Source organism: Nipponia nippon, unplaced genomic scaffold (assembly GCF_047370975.1).
Source record: "Nipponia nippon isolate SJK-2023a ecotype South Korea unplaced genomic scaffold, ASM4737097v1 scaffold_2, whole genome shotgun sequence".
Lineage (NCBI taxonomy): Eukaryota > Metazoa > Chordata > Aves > Pelecaniformes > Threskiornithidae > Nipponia > Nipponia nippon.
Window position 1 is genome coordinate 127,498,786 of NW_028262336.1, and position 20,645 is coordinate 127,519,430.

General features: G+C 42.4%; 1 protein-coding gene across 2 annotated transcripts in view; it reads left to right on the forward strand.

The window, feature by feature from the left end:
* The window catches only part of PAK1 (p21 (RAC1) activated kinase 1), a 106,280-nt gene that overhangs the window by 2,562 nt on the left and 83,073 nt on the right, over positions 1–20,645 (forward strand). For both annotated transcript variants that reach the window (XM_087756646.1, XM_087756645.1), the window contains exon 2: positions 4,348–4,434. The gene's annotated coding sequence lies outside the window, so the exon portion shown is untranslated. The remainder of the gene's footprint in view (positions 1–4,347; positions 4,435–20,645) is intronic.

Here is a 20,645-nt window from a genome sequence, read left to right on the forward strand (position 1 = left end):
TTCTATTTTTCTTTCCTCCAAGCAGTATTGTATTTTTTTATTAAACACTTGTATTAAAGTGACATCTAGAGACTGGAGTCTGTTGGTCTAGGAGCTCTCTTGCACACACTGAAAGTGAATGTCAGTTCTGAAGAGCTTATTTTCCAGAGAGATAAAGCAGAAAATTGCTGGTAATAGCTTTACATTTTATTTGGGAATAATTTGGGAATTTAGTATTGTGTTACTTCCTTTACTTGCCTAGCTAAGCACAGCCATGTGTGTCGTTCCTATTCTTGCAGGTTGCCAGAGAAGATAAAAATTATTGCCAGCCTGTTTCAGAGCCTCAGTTACTTGTGCTTACGACCAGTCATTAATGTGTCATTTTAAAACACAGACTAATAAGGTGGATATGTCATTTAACAAGATGGTCTCCAGGTGGATTACTGAAGTGTGGATTGGAATTGATTGCATTTTTTGTTTGGTTTTTTTTTTAAGTACAGTTGGTGCCAATGACTTGAATAAGGGGTCAAACAAGCCATAGTTATCTTTACGACCAGCTCCAAAATATTTTAGCTTCCTGGTGTACATATAACTGTATTTTTTGACCACCAGAGGGTAGTGTCATTCCAAACAATTGCTTTTGCTGTGATCCTATAGCAGCTTTATCTTCTGTTTTGCCACTGGTAGGTGACAATACAGATCTTCTAGCTACAAGTGCAAGCCCTTTATTTTGTAATTTGTAAAAAAAGAATGTTCAAGCCTGGAATGTCTTTTAAAATTCATTTTACAACATACAGTTTCTTCAACCTGACGAGTTGGGCTCGTCAGTTTCTTCTTCCTTGTGGCACCGCTGGCTCCCTGTCTCATTCCAGGTTGTCCTTGTGTCTGCTCCATGTACCAGATTCCCTCATGCTCCTGCCCGCTCTGTACCAGGATGGATACAGTTTCCCTTTTCTCTGATACTCCCCACTTTCTTTTCTCCTCATTTCAGAGTCCCTCCACATCCTTTTTTCCCCGTTTTCCCTTCCATGCCTATCAGCGTGTGTATTTTCTTTCCTCTTTGTGTGTATTCTGACTTTCCTTCTCTGCCCAAGTTTTCATATTTCCTGCTCTTTCCATAGCAGTTATGCAGTTAGTTAACTGTTCTTAGCTCTGCGTATGGTTTCAGCACCCTTCCTTCCTAAAATTCCCTGATCTACTTCCTTTTCCTATAGGAGGCTGAGTCATTTGGAGGGTATCAACATGCCAAGAATTCTTGGATGGGTTTTGCAGGGGTGAAATTGGGCATTATCACGCTGGAAGATGCTGGCAAACGCTTCCAGCACTTCCAAGCACTTGTTAATGAACAATTGCAGAGGAGTTGAGCCTGCAGTTCAGCTAACTGTATAGCAGGGAATTCACGTGCCCGTATTTCTCTGTTGTGGTTTAGTGGTTTTCCCCCAAATCAGTAGCTTTCCACTGACATGTAAAACTGGAAATCGATTAGATACAGAAACTAAAAGTAGTCATAGTGCCTCCAAATAGAAAAATCTTGTTGATCACAGGCCCTGGCAAGCTCAGGCACAGCTTCAGCTCAGCTTTTCTCAGCAAGCGGCTGGGGAGGTTTAGGACACTACCCCGTTCTGGCTGCTTTTCACAGCAATTAAAGGGCAGTGCCAGACTTTGCACCAGAGGGCACTCAGAAGCTCCGCTGTACCTACACTGCTATGCAGACAGTAATCCTGCTGCATGGGCCATAGGAAGGAGCCAGGGATGATGACGTTAGGGGAATTGCTCAGTAGACGTGAGTGTGATCTTTTGGACAATATGTCCGAAAGTGCTTGATGTTAGGGCAAGAAATGCCACCGCTGCATGTGCGGGCTGTTGCTGTAAGGAGCTGGTGAGGGTATCGGCACAGATCAAAGTGCAAAAAATGTACAGGCACTTTAAAGCTCTGCCGATACCAGCAAATTAAACAGCATCAGGATGTTCCCGAGCACTGGAGCTCAGTTGTTTCTACTGATTCTCATTAATCCTCCCGTGGTTTTAGCCTGGGCCAATGAGCAGTTTCCCAAAATACTCCAGGGCACAGTTTAGGGGATACATCCTGCCATCCCCGACGGGCAGGTTGTGTGCTTTCACTGACTTTTTGAGGCTTTAATAGAATGGATGTCCTGTGCCAGGTGGCCTCAGGGACAGAGACTGGTCCCAGACTTGTTTAATTTACTAATGTGGGTGTAATCACAGTGACTAGGCCCAGCCACTAGACTGAAAACTTGGATTTGCAAACCCTGTTGGGTTTAGGCAGCAGCAACTGAAGGGGGGTTGCTCCCATCTGTTCCCCCACTCTGCTACCAAAGGTGACCGCCTCATACCAAAGGACCAGAAGGTTTATTTGCTCTTCAGTCATGACTGGCCACCCTGCATGGTAAAAAAAAAACCTGCCACTGATTTTTGTTTTCTGATCATGCTGTTAGCTTTGATAGGAAACACTTTTTTCCTAAAAATATAACAAGCAATGTTATTTGATGAGGTGAATCATGGAGAAAGGAAATCTCTAAACCACCTTGTGTTCATGATCACTGATGCAACCAGACATATACAACTTAATATACATAAAATCACTATTCTGTAATAATAGACACAGCTTTCAACATTATACAAACCCAGATACTTTGCTGTAGAAACTCACCTGTTCTTACTGCAGTAGGGTGTGTAGAATCAGGATTTTAAAGAAAAATTTTAATATGACTGGAGCAAAAATAGGTTAATTTTAAGTAAACGATGATTTGAAGGTAGGTCCTCTTGGCAAAAGGCCCTTGCATTACCTGATGCTTGATTTTCTTACGAGCACTCCAGTATTTCTCTTCTCCCCTTGAAACCAAGATCCTGAATTCAAGTGATTCTATCTGTCAGTTTTGCTTTAAAACCAGAAGGATCTAACTTTCCTGCTTTTGAAGACGAGCTCACGGGCATAATCCAAAAGGCTAAAAGCTGAAGCAAACAAAAAGCTAAAGGCAGAGAAAAAAGCTTCACATTTTTTAAAGGCTCTTGTTCTTTAAGCCCATTTCTGGGTGTTTTTTTTCCCCTCTGGGTTATGTAGAACAAAATCATCCTTAGCTTTGCCTTTCTTAAGTGTTCCTGTTAGCTGCCACAGCCCCATTCAGGATAGTAAAGTGACACTTGCTAACAAAAATTGCACACTGTGCAGTGCTTCATCTTTTGCTCACATTGTGTTGCTTTCCATCTGTTTGAAGTTTGTTCCAGAGTCAAACTGCTTGCCTTAAAACATGGTCCTGTATTGAACAGGGAGTTCATGAAGTGAATGTTTATTGTCTCAATATATCCATTGCACTCAACTTTCAAAATATTTTTCCATAGAACCCTACTTAGAACTGTAAATGTTGAAAAAACAGTAGAAGGCTCTGAGGTGAAATGACTAGTTTTCAAGTGTATTTACAACAACGGTCTCCAAAACAACAAACTGAATTCTCTGCTTCTGTTTATTATGCACAGTGCCATAGAACAACAAAAAATATCATTGCTCTGTTATCTTTTTACCTGTGGGTGTTTCTGAGAAAAATAATTGCGTAAGAGCAAGACACAATATTCTGCTGAACTTGAAAAGAAAGATATATTACTAAATTCCAGTTGCTGTCACTGATAATTAGCTTTCTGTCAAGTGCCATGGAACAAAACCAACAAATAACGTGGCACTGCAATTTACAGCGGCTCAAATTAGTATTTCTGTACAAATCTGGTTTCAAGGCTAGAAAGAAAGTTAAGAGGGACTGTATTGTCTCATGTAGCACTACAATGTATTTAAATATGCATTTGTGTTTTGCTGGGCTGAGTTAGAGACTTGGAGTCCAGCAGCCTTTTCGCACACTGTCTTGCTTTTAGCAAAGCAGTTAAATTCTGTGAAAGCTTTTAACCTGGTTCATACTCATTTTTGACTTTGTCCGTCACGGGTCTGGGTTGCGAGCGGCATTCCCTGTACTGTGTGAGCAGGAGGGCTTGTACTAGTAGTGTTGCCTTTCGCACTTGCTACCAAAGCAGTGCTTTGGCCCAGTTCTTGAATTAAGGTTTAACTGTAGGTAAACTGTATATTGGAGTATAAATCATCCCACTGATGTCGGCGTACACCTGCCAGGTGCCCTTCTGAACCTGCTGTCAGACATCACGTTCGCTTGACAAGTATGAAAGCATTTATCACAAAATGTATGTTAGCAAGTGTGCCAGAAACTTCTTTGTGGGAAAGAAGTGAGTTCTTTTGTTCTCCCTCTCTCAGTTGTTAGTGATAATGACTCATGTGTTGCTTATAGCCTCAAAAATACAATAGCAGTAGTTCAGAAAGCAAATGGGAGCTCTGCTTTTCTTTATGAACAGGTGATGAAAGATTTTAAGAGAAGAAAGGAGGCAGCCCATCTTAGGAGGATTTCAATCAGACAGCTGCAGCAGCAAGCTTGACCAAAGGTGAGTGAAGAAACAGATAAAAAGGGAATGATCACAACTTCTAGTTCGCTCTGATGTTGTCTGCTTCTGATGCCAACAGAAAGATTGTGGAACTGTGGAAAAGGAACATGACTATGATTTGTGCCTGGTTTTATATTTTATATTATGTGTCCCCTTGGAGCTGTACCGTGCCTGTGTCCTTTGTGGTTTCCTTCAGAGAGTGCATTTTGTAAGCTCATCTTTGCTGGAGTCCCTGTTGATAAGGTGCATTTGTTCATTGTCTGCTTCTGGGGCCATGAAGCTGAAGCAAAGGCAGACTTCAGCGTTAGACAGGGAGATCAATTTGAGTGAGTGGCTCCCTGTGGCAGAAGTTTATGTTAGTGAAGTTGTTGCTTCTAGCACCAGGAGACATCTCATGCCTGTTTATCACTGCATTCACATAATTGCTTTGAAAGTTTAATAAGATTAAAGCTTTATTAACACAACTGTGTTTCTTCCATTTCAACTCAAGCAGATGCAGTACTTTTTCTCTGGGGGATTACCACATCTTTTGTTCGCTGCTATTGTATACTTTAATATGTATATTTTTTCCAGTGTGAGAAGAGGTATTGAGTGGACTACTTCTATATAGTAGTCGTAATTTAGTTGTGAGAGATGAGGTAATCGGGTAGCAAAGCATTGGTATGTTAGTCAATAGATGTGCAGTCTAATCCTTTTTGCATAATTAATTTGTGTTGCGGTCTTGATTTGATTCCTGTTCTGCTTGTCTGCATCCTTCTACTTGTCAATATACAGCTTAAACACTTGGGTGTATGGATCATTGCAGTGTGGCATGCAACCAGATCTCAGATGGGATCTCTAACCCTAATGTAATACAAAGAATTAGTAATAACAATGATCTCAGAATATTAAATGAACATTAAAAGTATGTTTCACAGTACTGTTACAAGATACAGTAGAAAATTGCTCATTTTACTGTGTAGTAAATGAACAGATAGTTAAATGCCTTGCCCGAGATGACAGGAAGGCTGTGGATTATGTGGAGGAGCTAAGCAGCATCTAGGCCTCTTGACTCCCCAGTTTGTACCGTGATCACAACATCAAAGTGAAGTATGGACCCCTCCCAGATGCTCCCTCCAGCCCCTTCAAGTTATCGGTAAACCTGCGAGCTGTGATATCGGAAAGCGTAACCCAGGTCACGTACGGGGAGCACTCAGTCTGTGCTCAGGTGACTGGGTGTGATTTTGTTGGTTGTTTTTTACCTTCAGCTGCTGCTGCTTGGGTATTCTTGGCCTAAAAAGTGTGCGACGACTTTGCTATTTGCTGTAGACATGCTGGGCCCAAGCTGAATCAACTGGAGCTTTGAAAGTTTTCATGAGGGTAAAATGAGGACACTGAGTATCAAGAGACTTTCTTTCCTCAGTAGGATGTTAGGCATCATCCTTCAAGGCAGATAATAAGAGGTAACTTGAAGGACAACATCGAGACACTAGGTCTTTGAAACAACTTCTGTGTCAAGCCTGCCACTTCTCAATTACTCTGTTTCTACCTTTGTATGAGTTTTAGCCTGGTGAGAGGTGCCATGTTAAAGTCTCTGAAATCTGAACTTCCATGTCACCTTTAAACAAAAATTGGTTTGGGGTCAGATTCAGCCAGCGCATAACTACAGACAATCGCTAATTTTCTGTGATGTCACTAGTTTCCCAGAATTGAAGCTTTTGTTATAAACATCCATTTTCTCCCACCTTCTCCGATTTCTAGCCCTCAGGATTTCAGAAAACAATTCAGTATGTGACTGAAATGAGTTTTCAGAAACCTTGGGAAAAATAGTTCTGAGAAACATGAACGGATGCCTTTCTTCTCAGTGGGTAACATTTCTGAACTTAACAAATGAGATATAATTTCATTTTAGCTGGAATATCATTGAGGAATTGGACTAACTTGCCATCACAACTTCCCAGTCTGCCTAGTGGCCAAGTAACTCTGAACAATGACAATTTTAAAGTTGATAGAAAATCTTTGATGGAAAAAGTGACAGGAGCAGTAACAACTGTGCTGCTTAGATAAACACTTTTTTTTTATTAGATCTATGTGGTTATAGGCTTGTCAAGTGTTTATCACGAAGCCAGAGTGCAGTAATACAATACAAACAAAACATATGAAAACAATAAATGAATAATATTTTCAGGGCTAATTTTCAGGCAAGACAGAATCTGCTAATTAAATTTACTGATGACGTAAAATTGGAAGGCAATATCAAAACAAAGGAGAACTGAACGTCATATAGGAAGCACTGCATTACCTTGAGGACTGGAGTAATAGAAATCAGATGAAGTTTGATAGTACGAATCACGAAGTCATGTACTGGGGACTAAGGGAAAAAAATTTGATAGAAGAGAGGAGATTTGCAGAAAGAGTAGAGGTAAAACATCTGGATGCAGTTGACAGCTGCTAGTGCGCTGTGGACCAGCACTAAGATGTGCCTAGATGAAGGCAAATGAAATCTTAAAATGTCTCTGGTTGCTGTTTCAGGATACATGGAGCAAGCTAATGCTCTGCAGAGAGATGGCCTGCTTAATGTAAAAGACACGAGAGCGAATGGAAAGGCGTAAGTGTAAAATACAAAGTAGGAGAAGATTTCTAATCAAAACCAAACATATTTATTTTAAGCTTTGATTCCCATGCTTCTAGTAGCAGAGAGCACGAATTCATGAATCAAGGCTTCCTTTCCAGTCACGTTATCAGTTCCTAGAATCACAGCTAAAACATGTGCGGGCTCATTTCATTTACTGTCAGTAATACTTTTCGCCGCTCAAATGTAACAACCTCCAAGAAACCTGGGAATTAATCTTAAAGAAAAGCCAAAGTCAAGTTACCAATTGTATCAGGGTTCACTAGGCTGTGCCAGAGCAAAAGTGACCGTGCATAATTTGTCTAAACAACAAATATAAATGGAAAGAGTGGGTTTTAATTAAGCTGAGGATCAAACAGAGGATCTCAGAAACGCAGTGTCTCTCCTAGTCTGCTCTCTGCAGAATCTTCAGCCCAACCCCCCCAAAAGTAAAATCAGACTCAGCTAGGATACAGGAAAACTGACTTGCATGTTAGAGCAAAACTGAAACTGAAGGTCAGCAAAGAATGTACGTTTTCTTTCATAAGGAAATATATGGTAAAGAGACAGAGCCTGAGCTTTTTTTTATGAGCTAGGACTTAAAAGAAATCTTGGTTGTGTAGGATTCTGTGTCAGTGTCTGCAAAAGTGCTCGCTCCAGTCCAATTCCACAATCTCAAGCTGGTAAACCACCAATAACAAGGATCATAAATACTTAAGATTCCAAGGCATAGACTTGTAGTGAACCAAGGAACTAGACTTGGTAATACTACACGGAAAATGAATCCTGCTGGTTCTGCTGAAAAGAGTGTGGAAAAGAAAAATATTAAAAATCTAGCCTAAAGGATGCACTCCATTCAAAACATATTTAAAACATATTCAAAACATCATAATTAGCTGCATGGATCCCCTTGGGTGAGGTATTCAGCAAGTGCACCTGAAAACCTAATTCCCTCTCTAAGTGTTTACAATCTGAGATGAATCTAATGGACTGATGCCAAGAGTCAGTAGACCATAACTTTGCAAATTTCTTCAGAAACGTGACCGATGTCTTACCAGGGTTATCACAACTCATACGGAGACCATGAAAAAGCATAATTTGCAATAAAAATAATTATTTTCCTTTAACCACTTGTAATGGGGCCCCTGCTTGAGGCTACCTATTTAGTTTTAATTCTCTCTAATGTTTTTCAGACAAGGGTCTGTCTTGGGCTGACTCATCCCCACTTCGCCCTGAAATTTCAGCCAGAGGTGTTCAGTCATTTCCCAGTATGAAGAGAAGAAGAGGTTGTTTTTCAGTTTTAAAACATCTTAGAAGCTTGGATGCTTTTGGTTTTTTTCCTGGTTTGGCAAGAGGACGGACTATGTGTCAGGACTGGGCCTCTTGGGCCTGTGAAAATTGACCTAAATTTGGCCAAGTCAGAAGCCTTTGAAAAAGAATCTCACTTCTCATGTTCTGGGGAGATGTGCTGAATGTCAACAGTGAAATAAAACCGTGGGTGGGAGAATGACAGAGACTGGGTGAGGAGATGGTGGGAGAGAGGGGACATGAACAGGAAACTAGGACTGGCCTTATGAAGGTGTTGCATTGGCTGTGGGGGAGTAGAGACAGATTTACTTAAACAGTCTGGTGTGCATGGGGACAAATACATTGGACAAACAAACCAGAAATGACAGGATGTATGGGAAGTGTGAAACTGAGACTGAGCAAGAGCTGGTCCCTATAGGACTGGAGAGATTGCTTCTCCCCCTTCTAGGGCATTATAAAAATAAGAAAGAAATGCTGAGCTTCTATTATGGTGATAATCATAGACAACTATAGAATAAAGTAATATTTTCTGTCTTCAGGTTTGACCAGCTTACAGTGAATGTGGCATTGGAACATGCATGAAATAAGGAGGAATTGAGCTGCTGTTGCTTTAAAAGGTGGATTACTGTCACGTCCCTGAGATATCTAAATTACGGTTTTGTACATTCATCGTGGTAAGATCTGTATTTCAGAAGGAGATTCAGTTTACTTAAGACTCAGACTACCTAAATTTGTTGCATAAAGACAAACGACACCAATCTCCCCTTGAGTGAGTGTTGTTCTTTTTGTGAACCAAATGAGGAAGCAGGGATCTGTGGAAAACCAGCACCAACTCAGATAATTAAAATCCATTACAAGGTATATAGACAAAGGGCATTAATTAAGGTGGTGCAGCTGACATTCGCTTTGGCATTTCGCGGCCTTCAAATGCTTAGATTTGCAAACTTCATTAGTGTTCTTTTAGCATCCTTTTTGTGTGTTTAATTAATGTGGTGTATTGTTTGTTTAGAGGTAGAGCCTGGAAGCCCTAGACAAGTATTGTAAGGCTTTGCAGTCACAACACAGAATAGCTGTCAGAAGCCCAGATTTTTCAGTTACTACTGACTTGGACTACATTTGAAACAGAGATGTATGAACTTTTGTTTTGGGAACACGAATAGCGGTGTCTAGCCCCTGCCTTGTCTATTTTGACTGAGTGCTTTTCAGAACAGGAGACGTGTTATCTCTGTACAATTTCTACTACCCTGTGTTACCACCTTAGGACTCTAAATTCTGTGCTGATAAAGACAGTTAGTAATAATTTGTAATATAAAACCTTTTAAAATCCTTCAGCCTCACTGGTGCATGTCAGAACTCCCCAGCTGGATGCTGCAGGCTGAGTGCTCTTAACAGACAATGGAGATTGTCATTTTGTTTCGTTGTAAATGCCTGTGGTTTTGAAGACATCCATTCTTCTCCTTCCCACAGAGCTCAGAGTGATTTGGGCATGCAGTAGTGACCATGAAAGTTTCTGGCTTCTATGCATTTCTTACAGTATTAGATAAGCTGCTTGGTTTTGTAACACGCAAAACAGCTAGAATTGTCCTCCCTGCAAACGCTTGAGTGACCATCACTCATCTCCGCAGGCAGGCAGGCGGTCAAGGACAGTCTGGCTGTCTTGTTCTTCATCCTGCAGTCCGCTCTGACTGAGCTGGGAGAAGAGGGCTTTCTCAGGTCGGGAAGCTTGTCTGAAGAGCTCGCTCCCTGTGGATGCCAGCCATCGTTCTGCTCCAGCTGTCTTCAGGTCTCCAGGTGCAGCTCTTCAAAGTCAGTACATTTTTTGGCAGCTCTGTCTCCCCCTTTTTCTTTAAACTTACTTGGTATGTCTAATACAGGGAGGTTGTGATGTCCACTTACATTTCTACCATAACCTAGAAGCCTGGATAAAAGATTTAGTTAAAAAAAAAGTTAACAGTAGGCTAAATTTGTCGTGATCTGATTGCGTGGAAGTCTGTAGAGTTACACCTGGAATGACTCTGGCGTAATGCGTGTGGCAAACTTGTGACTGACAGGAGAATTTGGCTCAGTTTGCAAGCATGTGGATGAACTGCAGGATCAAAACTTTCCGTTCCAATTGAAATAACAAGAAAAGTCATCTCACGCGCTCAGACAAACTTCGGTTTCATCAGCTGCCTGCTTTTGATCTGCAGTAAGAACCAGCGATCACACTTTAAACGATTACTTTGTTATATAAGGGAGAAGTGCGAGTGTAGATGTTCCTAACGACGTGTCCCCCCCCCCACCACAGAAGGTGACACCACAGCAAACAAAAATAGTGGGCATAGCTAGCAAAACTGTTCTCTTGCAATCAAAGCGTAAATAACACTTTGACATTGAGACTTAACTGCTTTCTTTGGGATTGCATTGCAAGCAAAAAGGCAACTTACTATAAAGATAACCCAAATCTCCGTGGAGCAGAGGTCTGAAGCGTGCTAGTTCTTCGTTGGCCATCCTGCAGCGCGACCAGCAAACTGCAGCTTAGCCAGTAAGCCTCTCAAACCCGCTAATCTGGCCTTGGTGGATGTGAAGGCTTTACAACAAAGCTGGAGAATTTAGAGGCAAGTGGATATCAGGTAAAAAGTAAAAGGAGTTAACCAAAATAGATACTATCAGAACAAGGGTATATATTTATTTTGTCAAATGACTGATTTTTGACAAGAAAAATAGGATCTCTCGGGACTTCAGTGAAGTAGTTGCTGTGTTGCCACAAAGCAAACTGAGTCAAACAGGCAAAAGCGAGGATTATAGCAAGAATGGTGACATAAATAGGCGAGTTCAAAGTTCCCTACTTATTTGGGATTTTTCATGATTGTGTCCCGTGAGCCCATTAAACTGGTTGTTTTGTGCCACGTTATCTACGCCAAACTAATACGTTGTGAAGGAAAGAAACTCAGGGAAAACAGGCAGGTAAACAGCAAAAGGAGCGATCCATATCCTGGGTTTGCCAAGCTCTGTCTGGGTTGATGACTAGCAGACGTCAGGATGTCGTCACAGCGTGTGTGTAGGTTGTGCACATTTTTTGAGGCCTGTGTGATTTGGATATCCTAAATCGTCAATGATTGAGTGCTTGACATGGTCTGCTGGTAAGTCCTGAGCAAGTGCAAATTTCACTCTCTATAGTAAGTCTACAAAAGGTCAATTTTCTAGTTGTGTATAAAGTAGACCAAGACTTAATTAGCTGGTTTGAGAAGTGGTTTGCAAAGTGGGCCTAAAAGGGAAATCTCTCTGTCAGTCTTGGTTTTATTTATCTGATTTGTATAGCAGTACCTACGTGTGCTTGAAAAAATCCTCTGGGAAGTAGGCAGAAAATCCGAGTTCCTTGTTTGGACTGGGTGGGCTGTTTCCCAGCCTTTGGAGTGGGTGAAGAATAGGACAGGTAGGCTGGGACAGTCAGAAGGGAAAGGGTCAGTCTGGAAAGAGAAGTCAGTTTTGGCAGCAGTCCAACACAGTTTGTCAGAGAAAACAGCAGACTCTTTCATTTGACAGTAGCTGGCCAGACAGGAGCCTTGTTCTGTAGTCGGAATCTGCTAGAAGCATTCCTCACACCATGCAAAGCAGTAATTTCAGCTGCATTTCTGCTCACCCCGAACACCTGCAAATAACTGTGCTGTTAAAAAAAAACCCTGGAAGGCTAGAGAGGGGGGAACACTTTGGAAATGGAGAACTTCCTATACGGTTTCTGAGGCTTGAGGTTGCTTGCTGATCTGATTTATTTTTTTAAGTAACCTAAGTTTATAAGTTTAAATTTATTTTCCCTTACTAAATGGGCCTTATAACCTGCTGCTGTTTTCTGATCTTCGTAGTCATCAAGTTATCTTACAGGGTTTGGGGAAGAAAACAAGGAAAAGATATAGCCCCTGGCAATCTCTCATCTGAATTTGTTTAATAATAGCATCCTGTTTACTTCTTTTTCATGTTTCCCCACAAATACTCTGTTCCACATTTACTTACTATGCATGAGGACTGTCTGCTGAAGGCAACTTAGCTCCTGTAGTAGGAAGGAACCACATGCAGTGCCTACATAGGCTAACAAAAGCTTAAGTGGACTTACTAATGGTGTAAATATAGTAGCATATACTCTGAAGTTGATTTTTTTAATAGCTCTGATTTGTATAGGCGCATATGGTGCAGAACAAAATAGAGGTTAAAAAAAAGAAGTGATGAACTCTTGGTATCTTACTCCCTGTCATAACATAAATGGCTATGAAGGATACTGAGCAGAGGAGAATCAGGCTTGCTTGGCTTATTAGGTCTTTTTCCTGGGTATATTTACGATGCCTGTTTGTTACAGAGATTAGTCACCTATATTGGCAATGTCGGATGGTTTTCCTCCATTTGTACACAAAGATATGCTACTCCCAGTGGAAATAAACACAAAATAACTCCTGCTCTCTTCAGTACCAGTGTGCAGTTGGGAAGTGTGTGTGTCATGCTGGAGCTGTGACTTTGGGCTTGGCAAACTGTTATTACTCGTAATTAGGGTTATGGTGGTGCCTACAAGCCATGGCCTCGCCGTTGGGGGTATTGATAAAAACATTGGATAGAAACCCTGATCTTGGTCTGTATAATACATGTGGTTCAGGTATGATTTTCCTGTATGTGCATTTAACAGAATTTTAATGACTGTATGGCCTAGGCTAGGTGCATGTTTTGTCTGCTTAGTTTTTAAATAAAAAACTAAAACTTCCCTGGGACCAGGGCTGTGATCGTCCCCCTGTGCTGGGCAGTGGTGAGGCTGCCCCTCGAATGCTGTGCTCAGCGCTGGGCCCCTCACCCCAAGGCGGCCATGGAGGGGCTGGAGCGTGGCCAGAGCAGGGCAGCGAGGCTGGGGCAGGGGCTGGAGCACAAGGCTGGGGAGGAGCGGCTGGGGGAGCTGGGGGGGCTCAGCCTGGAGAAGAGGAGGCTGAGGGGAGCCCTCATCGCTCTCTGCAACTGCCTGAAAGGAGGCTGGAGCCGGGGGGGGGTCGGTCTCTTCTCCCCAGGAACAAGCGATGGGACGAGAGGGAACGGCCTCAAGCTGCACCAGGGCAGGTTTAGGTTGGGTATTGGGAAAAACTTCCCCAAAGGGCTGTCAGGCACTGGCACAGGCTGCCCAGGGCAGTGGTTGAGTCCCCATCCCTGGAGTTGTTTAAAAGATGGGGAGATGTGGTGCTCGAGGACATGGTTTAGTGGTGGGCTTGGCAGTGCTGGGTTAACGGTTGGACTCGATAATCTTAAAGATCTTTTTCATCCTAAACGATTCTATGATTCTATGATTCTAAATCTGAAATGCATCAGCCAGAGATTGTGGCATCCCTTGTGACTATGCAGTGTATACACAAAGTGAGAGCAGAAAGGCTGATTGCTGTCTTTTTCTGTTCATGAAGAGAGACAACACCATGAAAAATGATGATGATCAGTGAAATAAGCAGCATTTCCAGCATACCAACTGCTTCCTTGTGGCTGAGCGTTATGAAGGCATCAACCTTAGCCTAAATTTTATTATGGTGGGAAGGAGGCTGCAGTGTTATTCTTATGGATTTTCTTAAGTTCTTCCTGGCGAAGGACAGCATGGGAAAAAACATCACGGTGCTTGAGGGAGTTCCAGCCTGATGAATAGTAAACGGTGATACCTGGCAGACCGTCTTCCCCCGTTGCTCGAGATGGGCCATTATGCCCTGCATAAGGGCATTCAGCGAAGGTGGAGATGCTGCAGCTGCTACAGAGCCATTTCTTTGATCCACTTGAACAAGAAAATGTGAGCACCAGCCCACAGAGATTCTCTTTCTCTAACTTACGTAATTTGTTTGTTCCAGTGGCGTTCCCTAACAGGAATATCTAAGGCTCAAAATACTAAATTTTAAGAATTATCCTATTGGAGTTTAGCTGTGTAGGTTCACAAGCATCGTCCTCCAAAATCACTAGACAAGTGATTTCTTCCTGGCTGGCAGTTTCTTGCACTCTGAATTTTCCTTCTGCACATCAGGCTGGATGCTGTCGCGGCAAGCCGTTCAGCTCCTGTCCTGCTTTTAACCCTACCCAGGATCCTCAGAGCAGGCGTTCCTTTGTCCGCCTCCACTGAGGGTTGTGGTCTGGAAGCTGTGCTCCAAGCACACCTGCCTCACAGGGAACAGCGCTGAACTGAGCACACATCACAGCAAACACGGTCACTTAAATCGAGAAACAAGTAAATAACCAAGGGTGCGGCAGCATTGTAATTAAGTAGTCGAGAGAGCTTGGACCAAGACTAGATCTCCCTTTCCCCCGGCGTGTGCTCTAACCCTTAGGCTCCTTCTTTTTGCCCTAATAATTCCTAAATTGTTTGTTACACTGTGACAAAAATCCAGTAGAAGTTTTCCTGTCCTTATTTCCTTGGGCGCTTTCATGCTTATTCGCAATTCTACTTTCGTCTTAACTTCAGGCATTGATGGATACGCTCCGGTGAGTATTGCTGTGGCAGTTTAAGACGTGACTGCTTGTTCTGCCCCTCTGGTGTGGGTTACTGCTTCTCATCAGAGCTGTCAGAATGAACGTGCGCTGGGGCTCCTACCTGATGCCAAAGCCAAGCTGGTAGCTAGATGATAAAGATGCATCTGAGTTAAGACGCTGGATTTTGGAGAGGAGCAGGCAACATGCAGGCACGCATTTCCTTCTGCTGACTCTGCTAAAGGGATGGGAGCTCCAGCCCTAGATGACGGCTAACAGCTGCAGAATGGAAACATCTTCAACTGATGCAGCTGTTGCTAAGTGACAGAGCCAAATTTAGCATTTTAATTCAGCAAATTTAACAAACTAATTTAGCACACAGGTGTTAATTTATTACCTTAACTATAAAGATATTTATGTTCCCTTTTTCCTCTTTGCATTTGAGACTGCCTGGCAATAACGGGAGAAAATTAATTTGGATCCCTAGTATCGTCATCCCTAATGTTGTCTGGTTTCACCATTCTTTCCTAGCTGATCCTGTGATATGATTTATATCTTGCCATCTGATTCCTTAATTGCAGTTTGCAATGAAGAAAACTATATAGTACTTGAATTGCAAGCTACTCTCTGTTAGAAGTAAATGAAATAATTATTTGGAGAACCAATCAGGAAGTATTCAAATCTTCCTTGGTGACATGCCTACTTTAGTTGTAGAGCTTGCTTCCTTCTAGATCGCAAACATCAGTGTTAAGAGTAGCCTAGCATTGTGAAAGCGCTTACTCGGCATTTCATCATCAGCATGAGTACTGCTGGATTTTGTGATACTGCTCCTCTGCCAATGTCAAATGGATTTAGGCATAGCAACCCTCACACGCTCATGCTGAAACCTGGTCGGTCCTGAAACAGCGTGTTAAAACAAGAGCTTACAGTTGGAGGCACTTTGCTTTGGGGATCGGCTGAGAATTCAGAGACTGATACAGATACCTTGCAACTGGATACCCATGAGAATAAAAGAGCTGAACTGAAAGAGATTAAGCAGCTCTTTGTACATTCTCCCCTGTGAAGTGTAAAGAACTGAGAGCTTCATTGTTTTGTAACCACTTAAAAATTAAAGGGGAAAAACAATTACTTTGGCACGGTCCTCTTGAATATGGTTTTATTAAATGTGCTCTTCCCAGAAATCTAGGCATACATGCAAAAAATACGAAATCCTCCATACACAGATTACACAACAGAGCATTGTCCATCATGGAACTTAAATGTTCCCAACCCCAGTTCCCCGTGAGCAAGTAGCTTTCCCACACTGTTTCAAACACAGTCCGCATACATCAGCAGTTGGCTCACTTTCTGCCCTGTTCTTTGAAAATTATTTACCTTACGCCTCGAGGCCCTTTTTCTCTGTACAGCCATTTACATCTTCCTGTCTGGGTGGGATAAAGGCCACCGTCCACAGAGAATAAGTTTCAGTCTCATCTTTTTCTGCAAGGCTGCTGTCTGCTGACACAAAGCCTTTGGACAGAGGCTGCCAATCTGATGCGAACGGCGGTATTAAATGTTTCTTCCCTATAGTTCACCTGCTTGCTGAAGATTAATTCTCTGTATGACTGCACTGAGTCACGTCTGCTCTGCTAGGTTTACATCTGCTGCAATTGGAAGCATTCAGAGGCAGTTTAAAGGATCGATCTGGCCTGAGAACAGAACTGGGGGACAGGAACGCCCAAATTCAGCAAGCGTAATTGCCGTAGTTCTGCTGCACGGCCTGAGGCTACTGGTTGAGCTCTTACCTCATTTTCCTCGTCTGCAACACTGCTCATAGGTTAGTTTGGTGATTAATTTATGCTGATGAAGTTATTTATTTGGTAAGAATCGAATAATTTGATAAGAATCTCTGCATATCCCAGAAAATGTGGCAAAAAGAAAAACAAAACAGCCAGCCCTAAAACTGTTAATTAACAAACCCAGACAAGAAGGTGAGATTCAGGACAGAAACCTCCTCAGAGATATTATTGCCAGTTACAATGGTGCATTTTGTCTGAACTGAAGATCCTAGATGAAGTTATCCTTCCATGACTAGTGCAACTTGATGTTCCTCTGATTCCAGAGGCAGCTTGACAGGAATGTAACGTTAGAGGATGGCACGTTCCCGAAACCTCCGTTTTATCCTGGCAGTTTTGGAAGATGTATGTGGTATGCTAAGGCAGCCAGTGAAAGAGCTCAGGGGGTTGTATGTTGTGATTTTCCAGTTCCTGCAGGTATATACAAGGAAGCAATTGAAAGGGATTATGCAATAAAATTAATTTATTAAGATTTCCTCTGTCCTGCAGAGCAATCCGTGACTCATCAGCGATTTGGAGAGCACTGAGACGTACATAATATCAAAGGAATTCTGCAGGGCCAGCTCTCTTGGCAGGCCTGAAGTGATCTATATCTCCAGTGCAACTTTGGTTTTAGTGTGACCAACCAGTATAATTAAATTACCGTTGTCACTGTCCTCAGCCAAATTGCCCCTGAGCTTTTATAGCTCCCTCTATTGGATTAACTATCAAAGCTGCTCTTCACCTGGCAAAATGGATGCTCCATCTCTCCAGCCTTCTGATGAGTTAATGTTGCTCCACAAATTTGAATTATCTTGCTGTTTTTATGATACTTTGCGTGCTCTGGGTCAGTGCAGATTGTGTTGCTGAAGACCTTTACTTTGCACTTTAATAGAATTTAACTGCACTGATGTTCGAAGCTGCCATGAGATATCTCAAATTCCATGTAGTTTTTCCAAAACATCTGAAGTCAGCTACTCTGTAATCGTTGTGTTATGATCCAGTTTTAGTCCATCTTGGCCACAATGCAAATAGGTAGAAATGCAGGATGGTGGTTTCCTATTTTCACAGCTTGTGAAGCATCTGAAACACCAGAGGCTCCATGGCTGGCAGCGCTCTTCAGTTTTTGGTTGCTATTCATGTAACCCAGTGAGGCAGAATAGCAGAGATAAGGGAAAGAATGGGGGAAGATTTCTCTCTGCAGTTTATTCTCCAGGGTTTTGTTCAGTCCAGTTTTAAATGGCTCAAGCTACTGAAGTGATTCAATCTATGACATTTTGGCAGGGTGTGAAACAAAATCTGGCAGAGGTGCTATGACTGAAGGGCTGGTTTTGTTCTCTCTGAAATGTGTCGCAAATCTCTCGCTGGCTTCAGTCAGAACAGGATTGGGTCCTCAAGAGTCATTCAGTTTGAATAAACTCGGCAAAAACAGCAAAAGAATCTAATTTTGTTATACTGTTACACTGTTAGAATCTCTTTTAGGCTCACCCTCCTCTGTTTACAGGGTCCTCCAGTGCAGCCAAGACTTTCTGTGTAAAAAAATGAGCTGCTTTTGTTAGGTTTTGAGTAATAAATAGCCCTGGATTAGTAGTCCCTGTCTGATGTCTCATTCAGACTGTCTGTTGCATTACCTAGCTTTTTTTTTTAAACCCTAATACTGGAAGTGGAAGCTCTCCAGAGGCATACTTTAAAAAAATCAATAAAGAGAGGAAAAGCTAATTGATTTTTAAATTATTTTTATTATTATTTTCTTTATAAGATAGCCCATTAAACTTGGGCAGTCCCTAATGAAAGGTAAGTTTACTGCGGTCTGTTTTACCACACTTTGAGAGTCGTCTCCCTTGCTGCCTTGATGTTATTGCTTTCTTTTTTATTTCTCCCCACATATAGGTAAAAGGACATTTTAAAAAATAACATAGTTCAGGATAATTTGGATTAACTTCACTTTCAGAAGTGTTTTTCTGGATTTCTTACTGGTTCAGCAGGTGTTGTTGAGCTCAAGTTACGTGTAAATCCATTTCTACTGTGTTCTTCCACATGCTCACAGACAAGGATTTATCTCATCATAGGTCTGTAGTAAAATAGACAGAATAAAATGAATAGAAAATTATAGGACAGAAAAGCGATTCTGAGTGCGTGTTATAAAACCATTGCAGCTCCGTAAGCTGAACCCTGGAAGAAAAACCTGTCACGGCCTTGTCTGCTGGAAATGCTGTTCTGCACAGCAAATTTACATTTTGGGCAACATCATGCTAATTTTTTCTGAATTCTTTGTATGGAGGAGAGAAGATGAGAGTCATGGTTCTGGGACAGTCCAGAGAACCTGTCCATACCCGAGGCCAGGACAGTCACCCAGACAGATCTGAGAAGGCTCTGGCACACAATGTCGCAGGCCAGGGCCACTTGCACTGGCAGCTGGGCAAGAGGCAGCAACCGTTGCTCGTTCTGTGATTCCTGCAGGTATTTTGCCAGTCTGGAGACGCGCTCTCATGTGCCTGGGATGTTTGTCTGCCTTTGCCATGCTACTTTCCACACTTCCTGCTCTGTCAGCAAGTTCCTTCATGCTCCAAAGGCCCAAGTGAATAAGCAGTATTTACCACCTCCCCCTTTCCCCCCCACCTCTCCGTGGTGCCCCTCTAGCTCTCCCTGAGTGCCTTGTTCTTCGTCTGCAGCGCTCCGTAAAATACTGCCTGTATTTTACAAAGCAGAGTTGCCGTCATGATTTCCAGTCAAGGTGGGATCACTAAAGGAGCGTCTAGACTGTGTGCCTATCCTCGCCTCAGGTTGCCTGGGTGGGATCAGGAAGGGAAAGGACTTCTGTAAATGAGGTGAACGATTAAGTAGGGCTGGGGGGATGGAGGGAAGGGGAAATGGGAGGAAGGAGGACTAGATGTTTCAAGAAACAGCTGAGGAAGAGTAGGAGCAGGGATGGATAGGGGCTCTTTGGACTGCAGGCAGAGGGAAGTTCTGATGGAGGGAAGTATAGCTACGACTGTAGTTCGGAGATTAAAAGAGGAAATCCTGACTGTAGTTTCATGCCTGTTTTTGGAGCATGTCAATACTGTTTTTAATATCTGAAAGCAGGCTTTTCTGTTATGGCACTCATCTCCACAGATTCTTGCACAATGTAGGATTAAAATGCAAATGGTCAGATCCTGGTGTGAATTCGCATAGCTCCGGTGGCTGACCCAATGTGTTTGAACCTTATGCCCTCCTCAAAGCTTATGGCATTTGAATATGTTTTTTACCTAAGATTACCAGGGGCTAGTCATATTTTTTCAAGAAACAGAACTCTTCAGATCATTGAGAAAACATACAAAATCTAAGTCAAACCCAGGATCCAGTACAACTCCACAGAAACTTGCAGCACAGGGTAAAACTCCCCCCATCTTTTTAAGCTTGAATTAGCAGCATGCCTCAAAACTGGGATATATGGGCTTAGATTCAGCTGTTAGCTAATGAATCAAAGACTGACCTCATTGTTAAGCCATTACCCATCTGTATTTTATGACTTCCAGAGATACACAAGGCTTCCAGAATCAGTCACTTGTGGCTTCCCTATTCACCCTGACTTGCTGACTGCTCACCAAAGCACTGAGTGCTCTTAGCTGTCTCTGTGCAATTTCCTGGCTGAAGGAGATCTGGAATGTAAAAGTGTATTCATCACCAGAGGTTTTGCCAGATTCCAGGACTTCAATGAAGCAGTAAGAGATGATTTAAAATTGGAATGACATGAAGATTCCTCTGAGTTTTCAATCAACTATAGGGTAACTTAACCAAGAAGAAAGTAACCCTTAAGGAGAACGTGAATGATTTGGGATTTAAGCACCAAAAAAATGTACCAGGTTGTAATTACTGTTATGCTGGTACCAGAGAGCTCCTGACTGTTTATTGTGAGCCTCTCGATAGATGAAGGACCAAGTGGCAGGTGGGAACGCGTCCTGTCCAACGCTCTAACCGTTTATCCAGGATGAAACAACTGGATGTAGCCAAATACTGAGAAAGGGTAGTGCATAAGCTGGATTTTCAATTTCAGTTGATAAAACTGCAGACAG